Here is a 13,041-nt window from a genome sequence, read left to right as displayed (position 1 = left end):
ATTTGCCCACTTTGCAACGCCACTTTCAAATACCTTATTAGTTGTACGTCTTTGGTGTATCGTTCAACTGTTTTTCCTGTAAAATCCAGAAAAAGAATAATCAAAGATCAAAGAACGCTATTAGAACACCTGCGTAGAAATATACTTTATTTTTAGACATTAAATCCAAGATTTTCCTCCCGTAGATGTCGGTTCCATGCTGCGTAAAAAAAGTAGTTAATCGCGATCAATTATGGATTTTTTTAGATTAATTAGTCCAAAAATGTAATCGCTTGACAGCACTAATATATACCCACACACCCCCACAGAGTTCATATATGGTTCATTCAGTTCATACAAGTAAATTTCCAGCAGGTGTCAGTCTAGCTCCACTTATTAGACTTTCCATCTTCAAGTCAAAAGCACACTTAATTGGAAATTGGATTCCGCGGAGGTCTCCTTAGTTGTACGCTGACAAACGAGATATTTGTAAATATCAGCAGGCTATTTTATTTATTTGAAGGACCCCCTGTCCTCACGCACCACCCCCGGCCAGCAATATAATGTACATGGCAACCAACCCAGCCTCGCTCTACTTTAAAATCCCCGAGACGTGACACCGACGAGACGAGTTGGCCCCACATCCACAGGGGTGCATATTCCCCCCCGCCCATCCTCAAGTGACAGACACATCGGCGGGTAGCATATTACCCGTACGGATGCTGACTGTGTCCTGCGATCGCTAATAATGTTGTCAGCCCTCCATCTGACATGCTGCAATCCTCTCGGTTGCCAAATGCTATTCAGGGAGCGCCGTCGTATGACAGCACGCATGCAAGTATGACTCTGGAGATTATGCCGCAGTGGCTTTTACATATGGAAAATATCCACTTCGGCTCGGCTACTTACAAGGAGTAGGCGGAAGACATGATCTAATGGAGATCAACTGAAACGATAATAGCCTATCGGTTGATATTGATAGAGAACAGCAGATTTAACTATTTTAACATTCTACAATCAATATAGAGAAGTGTTGGCAGCAGCAATACTCGGCCTGTTGTAGACAGTGTGATTTAAATATTGATACCAACATTGGCATTGATCGAAGGGTCATGCATGCACATTTTTCAAAATGTGGCATTATATTATGCTGCTAGACATGTCAGTAAAAGGTTCTAAAACTCGCATTCAAGGACGAAAATGTTCGTAAAATGTTTGCCAAACGTTCACTAGACGTTCGCCAACAGTTTTATTGTTTATTTCTTGTCGAAAGGAAATATTCATAATTCCTTTGCTTAGGGAAAAGTCCAGTTGAATGTTTAGCGTCCATTTGGCGAACCTTGAACAAACCCGAATGAGAATGCAACGTTCACTACCTTCTCAAACTCGTGTTAATGTTTGTTGCTCAGTAGGATAGGGGCTGAAAACACTTTAAATGTAATCAATATATGTATAAACATTGAACATAATAAATGTAGACTTTTGCCATTACACGAATAGTTAAATATGTCAAGGAAAAAATAGTGTGCTCATTTTAGATTTGATTTAAAAATGTATTTATGTTAAGTGAAGTCTAGAAAGACTTCTTCCGTCTTACTCTTTTTTTTTTTTTAAATTAGAAACAAGCCCGAAGACAGCTGGAATAGGCTCCAACACCCCTGCGACCCTTGTGAGGAGAAGTGGAACAGATAATGGATGGATGGAAGTAGCCCATTTATATTACGTGAGTTCCATAAACGCCCTTTATTTAATAACTGAAAAATGATGATTATGATAAATATGAAAGTAATTATTGTAAGACCCCTCCATTAGCCGTCACCTTATCGTGGTGGAAGGATTTGAGTGTCGCAATGATCCTAGGTGCAAAGTTGTGCGGGGCATTATGCTCCTGGCAGGGTCACCCAAGGCAAACAGGTCCAGGTTGAAGTTTCCCTGCCTTCTTGTGCCAGGTCTTGCGGTGGGGCTCGAAGGCGAGCGTCTGGTGGCCGGGCCTGGTCCCATGGGTCTTGGCCTGGCCCAGCCTGAAAGGACAATCCTGGGTCCCCCTTCCCATGGGGTCATCACCTGTGTGAGGGGCCAAAGGGGTCGAGTGCGTAGTTAGATGGACGGCCAAAGAGTGTTGCTCATGGATGCAGAGAAAATGTCTGCACAGCTTCAAGGAGACCCTTGGCAGACTGCTCACCAGCTACAGAACGTGGCTCTAGGCAAGTGGAATGTCCCCTCTCTGGCAGGGAAAGAGCTCGAGCTGGTGTATGAGGCAGAAAAGTTCCAACTAGATATCGTCAAACTGGCCTCCACACACAGTTCGGCTTTGGTACCAGTTCTCTTGAGAGGGGTTGAACTGTTTTTCTCTCTGGAGTTGCCCATGACGAGAGGCAAGAGCAGGTGTGGGCATACTTATTGCCCCCCGGCTTAGCGCCTGTACATTGGGGTCCACTCCGGTAGACGAGAGGGTAGCCTCCCTCTGTCTTCGGGTCTGAGGATAGGTCCTGCTTGTTTTTGTGCTTATGCACCAAACAGTTGTTCAGAGTACCCACCCTTTTTTGGAGTCTTTGGAAGGAGTGCTCGAGAATGCTCCTTCTGGGAACTCCACCCTTTTGCTTAGATGACTTAAATGCTCACATGAGCAATGACAGTGACACCTGGGGGGATATGATTGGAACCCAATTAGTGTTCTGTTACTGGACATCTGTGCTCGTCCTGGATTTTCCATCACGGACACCATGTTCAAAAGAATGGGTCTCCTGTCAGAAAGAGTTTCAACTCCCACCTCCTGTAAAACTTACATTTTACAGAGGGCGTACAAGGAGTTTGAGTTGACCATGTTTCGTGCCTCCATTGTTGCGACGGCGCTGTAGCCGTAAGCTGGTTGGTGCCTGTGGTGGAGGCAAACCCCAAACCTATTTGTGGACACCAGCGGTGAGGAATGCCCTGAAGCTGAAGGAGTCCTATTGCACCTTTTTCTCTGCAAGGAGAGGAGTCAGATGAGGTGAATCGGGCATCTTGTCAGGACGTCACCTGGACGCCCCCCTGGTGAGGTTTTCAGGGCATGTTCCACTGGGAGAAGGCTCTGAGGATGACCCAGAACATGCTGGAGAGACTACGTTTCTCAGCTGGCTTGGAAATGCCTCGGGATCCCCCAGGAGGAACTGGGCAATGTGGACGCGTCGGAAGTCTGGGCTTCCCTGCTTAAGCTGATGCCCCTGCAACACAATCTCGGAAAAGGGGAAGAGAATGGATGGATGAGTGTATTATTGAGTCCAAAAGGTTTTCATTATTGTATTCTTAATTGAAAAATATTTATTCTTCAATGTCACTATTAAAAATGCACATCCAACTCAGTAGCAAAACTGGGTGACGTTTTTATGTAAAGCATGGCCGTGGGTATCTGCTGAACTCAGCACAAAAAAAAAAACATTTTTTCTTCATTTATTTTTGGTGGGGAGGAGGGGTCGTCTCTGTGTGGCCTGGTACGAAATGGTACGCGTCCCAGTACTGAGCCAAGGACCGGTGGTTGGGAATCCACTGGTCTAGAAAACACAAATTGTTTATCTTTCATGAAACTTGGCTACTTTTCCAGGGCTGTTAGCTATGCTCCCCATTTGAGTGGCCTCTAAACAGATTTCTTGGAGAATTAAAAAAAAACTAGGCTGTTTAAATTCCACCCTCTGGGCTGTTTAGAACAATTGACACAGGACTCCATCAAAAATACAAAAAACAGGAACCTCAAAAGTGGAACATCCCTTAGGTGGTACAATTTCAAAATTGGATCAACATTCTCATTGGAAAAATACCAATGACAGTCATGTCCACACACACGCACACACACACATATATATGCACACACAGGCTTGGACCTACATCTCCTCCGCTGCACCAGCTCGTCACTGCCCAGATGTCCAGAGTCCGAGGTCTCCGGCCCCTGCCTTCACCCACAGCCAAGACCTGAGCCTCTGCCAGTGGTTGGCCGACGCTGCCCAAGTGTTCTATTTATAAACTCAATGTGTCACATGCATCAGGGTGTGCTGAAGAAGTGCTGATCCCCTCCGCTTTTTGTTGCCATGGTGATCAAATATATCCTGTCAAGATGGCCCTTTTGTCTAAAAAGGAGACAATTTCCTTTTCTTTTATAGCCATATCAATACGTTTGCAGTTCATACACTCTGCGAGGTCAGAGGTATAGATGGAGCCTTGAAAAATCCGAGCTTGCGAGACGACATCTCTGCAGAGTGAGCACTCTCCCATTGATAATTTGTTTAGCAGTTTTTAATTAAATGGTCGGGCCAGAGTTCAACATGATGCTTCCACCAGGTCATCGACATCCTCACAGCTGCTTGTCATGAGGGGGAAGTTGGGGACTTGTAGTTCATTATTAATCTTATTAATGCAAATACAATGACAATTTCATTGAAATTGGGTCCATATGTAAAATGTAGATAAAAAGAGAATACTATAATTTGTAGATCATATTCAACATATATTTATTTGAATAGACTAATAAGAAAATTATGCAATCATTAAACTGATCAACTTTATTGTTTTTACCAAATAATAATTATTTTGAAGTTTATGGATGCACAATGTTCCAAAAACTTGTGCTAGATGGTCAAAAGGTCTGAGAAAGTTGAGGAATGCTCATCAAACAACTGTTTGGAACATACCACTGGTGAACAGGCGAATAGAGATCTGGTAGGTACCATGGTTGGGTATAAAAGGAGCTTCCTTGAATTGAGATTCACCAGCAGAAATGGGGCGAGGTGCACCAGTTTGTGCACAACCGCATAAGAAAATAGTCCAACAGTTTAAGGACAATGTTCCTCAGCATATAATTGGAAGATATTTGGGTATTTATAATATCCATCAAAAGATTCAGAGAATCTGGAGAAATTGCTGCTTGTAAGCGGCAAGGCCGAAAACCAACAATGAATGTCCGTGACCGCCGATACCTCTGGCGGCACTGCATCAAAAACCGACATCACTGTGTAAAGGATAGGAACGCATGGGCAGCGGAACATTTCAGAAAATGAATGTCAGTGAATACAATCCATTGCTACATGCAAATGTGCAAATTCAAACTCTCATGTAAAGGAAAAGCCATTTATCAATGACTCACAGAAACGCCGCCGGCTTCTCTGAGCCCAAGCTCATCTAAGAAAGACTGACGCAAAGTGGAAAAGTGCTCTGTGGTCTGACGAGTCCACATTTCAAATTGTGTTTGGAAATTGTGGACGTCCTTGTCCTTGGGACCAAAGAAGAAAAGACCCACCTGGACTGTTATGGACGCAAAGTTCCAAAGTCAGCATCGGTACTTATGAAGCATAAAATGCATAATCTTGTCTTTGCAGTGTATTCAATTATATATGTTGAACATGATTTGCAAGTCATTGTATTCTGTTTTTAATTTATATTCTATCCAATGTCCCGACTTCAATGGAATTGGGGTTGTATAAGTCTGCAAAATAGCTCCTACTGATCTGATGTGACTGCTCAAGTCACAGAACCTGCAGAGATTGTCATTGCTGTATGTAACCTGGATCAACAGCACTGTCACATGGAGGGAAAACTTGAAGTAACTATGAATGCAGATCTAAGATTTCCACAATGCAGCTGCTCCTGGATGCTGATGCACAAGTACTGACAAGAACAAGAAGAAGAGATTGTATATATTCCATCTTACACTATCAGCACTGTCATAAAGGGGAGCGAGGAGGAAAATGGTCCAGAATGCTAATGCCCAGTGTTGATAAGAACCAGACCCCTTTTTAATAAAGAGCACCACGGCTGATTCTGATTTCATGGTGGCATAAAATAATGCAATGTAAAACAACTTTCAAATTAAGGAAAACAAACATCCCTCTGGTGTTTATTATATACAAAGAATAAACATTCTCAGCTTCCTGACCCACTGCCGGCTGCTCTGTCTGGTAGAATTGCGAAACATGAATGGCTAACTGCAAAAAAAAGTGTTCATTCCTTTTCATTAATTTGAGTACACATGTTCCGTTTAGGCCCAGAAAGAAGGAAGAACCTGCGGGGGTGACGGCTTCGTTTAACGAGCACTCCCTCTCAACAACATCAACCCCCCCAAAGCTTTGGGTGTCATCCATCTCTGAGCCTGCCTCACTAGATAAGTTTTTTTTTATTTTATCCTGGGATGGGTGGGGTGTGAGGGGTGACCTAGTTTGGGAATTAGAATCCAAAAGCTGTCGCATTTACTTCAGGTGATACATCGAGCACAGTTTGAACTCAGGTCAAAAAAAAAAAAAAATAATAAATAAATATAAAATTTACCCCATAATCTCACAATCTTTCTGGAAGTACTGTTGACAGGGAATCAGAGTGCGGATATCTAAGTATTAAGGGAGGTTCCTTTTACATCACTTGATAATTTGGTGGTAGAAAGTATACTGATATTTAGACCAGCTGAAAGAAAACACAGGAAAGCACGATCAGGGGTGAAAGGCGTTCTCCACTTCACAGCAGCCAACTTGACATCATCAGCAAGTGGAGACCTTGCAGTTCCTTATAAACCGACTTGTGTCCATCTAGTGCATGGACTCAAGCGTGACAGTTTCTGCGCCCGCCTTGTAGACAGCACGCCTCTCCTGGGCTGAATTCTAAGGGAATGCAAGGAGTGGCTTTCAAGTTGGCTGTGTTCACAGCCAAAACGGCGCTAATGGCAAAGTTTCACGGTCTGATAACGCGCAACGTCGTCTCTGCAGGCTGGAGCTGGTGGACTGAAGAATTTTACGTAAATATAGAGGGTGAGGCGTTGAGAAAGTTTCCTAAACAAATACACTTACTGTTGGCTCATCATCATACCCCTAGACCAATTATTTCTCAATTATTTCCTGTCACGCCTCCCCTACCAAGAAGAAAACAATTTGCGTCCCTGCCCTCCTCACCAATTGTTTTAAATTTTGTACTAATGTACATGAACTTTGGATAATGATGTTAGATTGTCAATAAAATATCCATTAACAAAGCTAAATAGGGCGGCATGGTGGCCGACTGGTTAGCACGATGGCCTCACAGTGAGAGACAACATTGGATGTGGGTTTAATCCCAGCTCCGGCCATCCTGTGTGGAGTTTGCATGTTCTCCCCGTGCCTGTGTAGGTTTCCTCCGGGTACTCCGGTTTCCTCCCACATTCCAAAAACATGCATGGCAGGCCGATTGAACACTCTAAATTGCCCCTAGGTATGAGTGTGAGTGCGGATGGTTGCTCGTCTCTGTGTGCCCTGCAATTGGCTGGCAATCAGTTCAGGGTGTCCCCAGCCTACTGCCCGAAGATAGCTGGGATAGGCTCCAGCACCCCCCGCGACCCTAGTGAGGAGAAGCGGTACAGAAGATGGATGGATGGATGGAAAGCTAAATCGATGAGAAATATAATTTTGAGAACTATTATTGTGAGGATCTCGAAACCCAGTACTCTGTTGTGCAAATATTGATGAGATGATAAATATTTACTATACTTTTTTTTTTTTTTTAACTTTATTAACATTAACAAACCAAACACAGTTATTAATACGTACATAATATAGAAAAGACAAAAAGAAGAGCCAGGGGGATTTTAAACAATGTTTTCTATACGTTTTTTTAAATTTTTTTTTACGTTTACTATACGTTTGACATCAAACCTCTTCGTCGTGATGACGTCAGCCATTCCGTGTTCCGGCCTGAGAGCGTCTGCTAAATTGCTAACGTAGCGGTTGTTTTATTTTATGTTTTAGATACGTAATGGTTGCAATACAACATTTCTGTTCAGAGCCGCTGGCTCTCTGCCCAAACGCGGTCCGAGTCAGACTTCTGTTAAAAGTAGAGCGTACATCGAAGCACTTATTACTCTGTAATTGATTTTAGCGATTAGCATGCTTAGCGCCTCCTTGCTCGCCTCCTCGTTTAGAACGCTACTTGTTAGTGGAGTTGTTTATTTGCCATCACGTAGCTTTGAACCCCAGACGACCCACGTCGCCATTCAGACATTACGGTTCCAATCCAAATTCAGGTAAACCATCACAAACCAAGGAAAGTAAGGATTTTAACCCGGGACTTCTCGCACCATAAGCGAGAATCATAACACAAGACCAACGAGCCACGTAAACATGCCTCCACGCTAGATATACCAACGTAGGCCCTAAGCTATTTGCATCTTAAGTATTATAAGATCAAGTAAGAGGTTGCTCATTTTAAATTTGGATAGACCACATTGAGGGATTGAACACCAGACGACGCACGTTGCCCTTGAAACATTACGGTTACATTCCAAATTCAGGTCAACCCCATGTCAAATCCAAGGAAAGTAAGGGCTCGTCCGGGATTTGAACCCGGGACCTCTCGCACCCAAAGCGAGAATCATACCCCTAGACCAACGAGCCACATGGACGAGGCTCCAGGCTAGATTTACCAACATTTGCCCTAAGCCATTTGCATCTCAGCGGGTCTCATAAAATCTAATTCGAGGTTGATCATTTTAAATTTGGATAGACCACATTGAGGTCGTCAAGCATTCCTAGGAGCTTTGAACCCCAGACGATGCACGTTGCCATTCAAACATTACGCTTCCGTTCCAAATTCAGGTCTACCATGACAAACCCAAGGAAAGTAAGGGCTCGTCTGGGATTTGAAACCGGGACCTCTTGCACCCTAAGCGAGAATCATACACCTAGACCAACAAGCCACATAGTCACGGGTCCAGGCTAGATTTTCCAACATAGGCCCTAAGCCATTTGCATCTTAAATAGTCTCATAAAACCTACTTCGAGGTTGATAATTTTAAATTAGGATAGACCACATTGAGGTTGCCAAGGATTCCTAGGGGGTTTGAATGCCAGACGACACACATTGCCAATGAAACAATTCGGTTCCATTCCAAATTCGGGTAAACCATGCCAAACCCAAGGACATCAAGGGCTCGTCCGGTATTTGAACCCGGGACCTCTCGCACCCGAAGCGAGAATCATACCCCTAGACCAACAAGCCACATGGACAAGGTTCCAGGCTAGATTTACCAACATTTGTCCTAAGACATTTGCATCTTAAAAAGTCTCAATCTAATTCAAGGTTGATAATTTTAAATTTGGATAGACCACATTGAGGTCGTCAAGCATTGCTAGGGGCTTTGAACCACAGACAACGCACGTTGCCATTCAAATATGGCGGTTACATTCCAAATTTAGGTAAATCATGTCAAACCCAAGGAATTCAAGGGCTCGTCCAGGATTTGAACCCAGGACCTCTCGCACCCAAAGCAAGAATCATACCACTAGACCAACGAGCCACTTAGATGCAGTTCCAGGCTAGATATACCAACGTAGGCCCTACGCCATTTGCATCAAATGGTCTCATAAAATCTAATCCGTGGTTGATAATTTTAAATTTGGATAGACCACAGTGAGGTCGTCAAGCCTTCCTTGGGGCTTTGAACGCTAGACGACACACGTTGCCATTGAAACATTTCGGTTCCATTCCTAATTCAGGTAAAGCATGCCAAACCCAAGGAAATCAAAGGCTCGTCCGGGATTTGAACCCGGTACCTCTCGCCTCTCGTCAAGCATTCCTTGGGGCTTTGAATGCCAGACGACGCACGTTGCCATTGAAAGATGACAGTTCCATTCAAAATTCAGGTAAACCATTTTTAACCCAAGGAAATCAAGGGCTCGTCCGGGATTTGAACCCGGGACCTCTCGCACCCGAAGCGAGAATCATACCCCTAGACCAACGAGCCACATGGACGAAGCTCCAGGCTAGATTTACCAACATTTGTCCTAAGCCATTTGCATCTTAAAAAGTCTCAATCTAATTCAAGGTTGATAATTTTAAATTTGGATAGACCACATTGAGGTCGTCAAGCATTGCCAGGGGCTTTGAACCCCAGACAACGTACGTTGCCATTCAAACATTACGGTTACATTCCAAATTCAGGTAAACCATGTCAAACCTAAGGAAATCAAGGGCTCGTCCGGGATTTGAACCCGGGACCTCTCGCACCCAAAGCGAGAATCATACCCCTAGACCAACGAGCCACGTAGATGCGGTTCCAGGCTAGATATACCAACGTAGGCCCTACGCCATTTGCATCTTAAATAGTTATAAAATCCAATTTGAGGTTGATAATTTTAAATTTGGAGAGACCACATTGAGGTTGTCAAGCATTCCTTGGGGCTTTGAATGCCAGACGACGCACGTTGCCATTGAAACATGACAGTTCCATTCAAAATTCAGGTAAACCATGTCAAACAAGGGCTCGTCCAGGATTTGAACCCAGGACCTCTCGCACCCAAAGCAAGAATCATTCCCCTAGACCAACGAGCCATGTTGACGTGGCTCCAGGCTTGATATACCAACGTACGCCCTAAGCCATTTGCATTTTAAATAGTCTCATAAAATCCAATTTGAGGTTGATAATTTTAAATCTGGATAGACCACATTGAGGTAGTCAAGCATTCGCAGGTGGTTTGAACCCCAGACGACGCATGTTGCCGTTTAAACTTTACGCTTCCATTCCAAATTCAGGTAAACCATGACAAACCCAAGGAAAGTAAGGGCTCGTCCGGTATTTGAACCCGGGATCTCTCGCACCCGAAGCGAGAATCTTACCCCTAGACCAACGAGCCACCTAGATGAGTGTCCAGGCCAGATTTACCAATATTTTCCCTAAGCCATTTGCATCTTAAAGGAACTCATAAAATCTAATTCGAGGTTGATAATTTAAAATTTGGATAGACCACATTGAGGTTGTCAAGGATTCCTAGGGGCTTTGAATGCCAGACGACACGCGTTGCCATTGAAACATTTCGGTTGCATTCCAAATTCAGGTAAACCATGCCAAACCCAGGGAAGTCAAGGGCTCGTCCGGGATTTGAACCCGGGACCTCTCGCACCCGAAGCGAGAATCATACCCCTAGACCAACGAGCCACATGGACGAGACCCCAGGCTAGATTTACCAACATTTGTCCTAAGACATTTGCATCTTCAAGTGTCTCATAAAATCTAATCCAAGGTTGATCATTTTAAATTTGGAAAGACCACATTGAGGTCGTCAAGCATTGCTCGGGGCTTTGAACCACAGACAACGCACGTTGCCATTCAAACATTACGGTTACATTCCAAATTTAGGTAAACCATGTCATCCCAAGGAAATCAAGGGATCGTCCAGGATTTGAACCCGGGATATCTCGCACCCGAAGCGAGGATGATAGCCCTAGACCAACGAGCCACGTAGACATGGCTCCAGGCTAGATTTACCAATATAGGCCCTAAGCCATTTGCATCTTAAAAGTCCCATATAATCTAATAAGAGGTTGATCATTTTAAATCTGGATAGACCACATTGAGGTAGTCAAGCATTCGCAGGTGGTTTGAAACCCAGACAACGTACGTTGCCGTTCAAACATTACGCTTCCATTCCAAATTCAGGTAAACCATGACACACCCCGGGAAAGTAAGGGCTCGTACAGGATTTGAACTCGGGATCTCTCGCAACCTAAGCGATAATCATACCCCTAGACCAACGAGCCACATGGACGAGACTCCAGGCTAGATTTACAAATATTTGCCCTAAGCATTTGCATCTTAGAGTGTCTCATAAAATGTAATTCGAGGTTGGTAATTTTAAATAGACAACATTGAGGTTGTCAAGCATTCCTTAGGGGGTTTGAATGCCAGACGACACACGTTGCCATTGAAACATTACGCTTCCATTCCAAATTCAGGTAAACCATGCCAAACCCAGGGAAATCAAGGGCTCGTCCGGGATTTGAACCCCGGACCTCTCGCACCTAAAGCAAGAATCATACCCCTAGACCAAGACCGAGCCGTGACGACATGGTCCCAGGCTAGCTTTACCAACATTTGGCCTAAGCCATTTGCATCTTAAATTGTCTCATAAAATTTAATTGAAGGTACACAATTTTTAATTTGGATAGACCACATTGAGGTCGTCAAGCATTCCTAGGGGGTTTGAAACCCAGACGATGCACGTTGCCATTCAAACATTACGCTTCAATTCCTAATTCAGGTCAACCATGTCAAACCCAAGGAAATTAAGGGCTCGTCGGGGATTTGAACCCCAGACCTCTCGCACCCAAAGCGAGAATCATACCCCTAGACCAACGAGCCACATCGTCGTGGGTCCAGGCTAGATTTTCCAACATAGGTCCTAATCCATTTGCATTTGAAATTGTCGAACAGTCTCATCGATTCAAACACAAGGTGGAACGTTCCAAATTTGGGTAAACCACGTTGAGGAAGTGAAGCATTCGTGTGGGCTTTTCACAGGAAGACTCACGTTGCCAGAGTAGGCCGTAAGCCATTCGCATTTGAAAACGTCAATTAGTCTCATAAAATCAAATTCAACATTTCAAATTTGGGTAAAACCGCATCGAGGTGGGTAAGCATTTGTATGCGTTTTGAACACAGGACTATTCACTTTACCATTCCTTCCTCACAATTATATTCCAAATTCAGGTTCATCATGCCAAACCCAAGGAAATTAAGGGGTCGGCCGGGATTTGAACCCGGGACTTCTCGTAGCAGAAGCAAGAATCATACCCCTAGACCAACGAGGAACATAGCCATCCCTTCAGGCTAGATTTAACAACGTAGGTCCTAAGCCATTTGCATCTTAAATAGTCGAATAGTCTCATAAAATTAAATTCAAGGTTGATCATTTCAAATTTGGGTAAACCACGACGAGGCAGTGGCCCATTCATATGGGCTTTTCACACAGGACCACTCACGTTGCCAGAGTAGACCCTAAGCCATTCGCATCTGAAAATGTCGAATAGTCTCATGTGAGCCGGGCAGCGGCAAGAGGCAGAGACCTTGGCGCTCGGATCCCCGGCTACAGAAACTAGCTCTTGGGACATGGAATGTCACCTCTCTGGCAGGGAAGGAGCCTGAGCTGGTGTGTGAGGCAGATAAGTTCCAACATGACATTGTCAGATTCACCTCCACACACATCTTGAGCTCTGGCACCAGTCCTCTCGAAAGGGGTTGGATACTCTTCCACTCTGGAGTTGCCCAAGGTGAGAGGCGCAGAGCAGGTGTGGGCATACTTA

At 44.2% G+C, this 13,041-nt stretch overlaps 1 long non-coding RNA gene and 8 other non-coding genes across 9 annotated transcripts; 1 reads left to right on the top strand and 8 right to left on the bottom strand.

Annotated features, from left to right (window-relative positions):
• Window positions 1–691: 691 nt before the first annotated feature.
• LOC148338025 (uncharacterized) lies at window positions 692–6,099 on the top strand. The gene is made up of 3 exons (XR_015842760.1): window positions 692–817; window positions 1,599–1,702; window positions 5,988–6,099. It is a non-coding gene; the product is annotated as an uncharacterized LOC148338025 (long non-coding RNA).
• Window positions 6,100–8,285: 2,186 nt separating this feature from the next.
• Window positions 8,286–8,357, bottom strand: trnap-ugg (transfer RNA proline (anticodon UGG)). The gene has a single exon. It is a non-coding gene; the product is annotated as a tRNA-Pro (tRNA).
• Window positions 8,358–8,889: 532 nt separating this feature from the next.
• Window positions 8,890–8,961, bottom strand: trnap-cgg (transfer RNA proline (anticodon CGG)). Its single transcript has one exon. It is a non-coding gene; the product is annotated as a tRNA-Pro (tRNA).
• A 226-nt stretch (window positions 8,962–9,187) lies between these two features.
• trnap-ugg (transfer RNA proline (anticodon UGG)) lies at window positions 9,188–9,259 on the bottom strand. Its single transcript has one exon. It is a non-coding gene; the product is annotated as a tRNA-Pro (tRNA).
• A 375-nt stretch (window positions 9,260–9,634) lies between these two features.
• Window positions 9,635–9,706, bottom strand: trnap-cgg (transfer RNA proline (anticodon CGG)). The gene has a single exon. It is a non-coding gene; the product is annotated as a tRNA-Pro (tRNA).
• Window positions 9,707–9,932: 226 nt separating this feature from the next.
• Window positions 9,933–10,004, bottom strand: trnap-ugg (transfer RNA proline (anticodon UGG)). The gene has a single exon. It is a non-coding gene; the product is annotated as a tRNA-Pro (tRNA).
• Window positions 10,005–10,523: 519 nt separating this feature from the next.
• On the bottom strand, window positions 10,524–10,595 carry trnap-cgg (transfer RNA proline (anticodon CGG)). Its single transcript has one exon. It is a non-coding gene; the product is annotated as a tRNA-Pro (tRNA).
• A 230-nt stretch (window positions 10,596–10,825) lies between these two features.
• trnap-cgg (transfer RNA proline (anticodon CGG)) lies at window positions 10,826–10,897 on the bottom strand. Its single transcript has one exon. It is a non-coding gene; the product is annotated as a tRNA-Pro (tRNA).
• Window positions 10,898–12,028: 1,131 nt separating this feature from the next.
• Window positions 12,029–12,100, bottom strand: trnap-ugg (transfer RNA proline (anticodon UGG)). Its single transcript has one exon. It is a non-coding gene; the product is annotated as a tRNA-Pro (tRNA).
• Between the last annotated feature and the right edge of the window lie 941 nt (window positions 12,101–13,041).

This window comes from Idiotropiscis lumnitzeri, chromosome 4 (genome assembly GCF_059441095.1).
Source record: "Idiotropiscis lumnitzeri isolate Australia: NSW breed Sydney's pygmy pipehorse chromosome 4, RoL_Ilum_1.0, whole genome shotgun sequence".
NCBI classification, from domain to species: domain Eukaryota; kingdom Metazoa; phylum Chordata; class Actinopteri; order Syngnathiformes; family Syngnathidae; genus Idiotropiscis; species Idiotropiscis lumnitzeri.
This window is presented reverse-complemented; position numbering and strand designations above follow the sequence as displayed.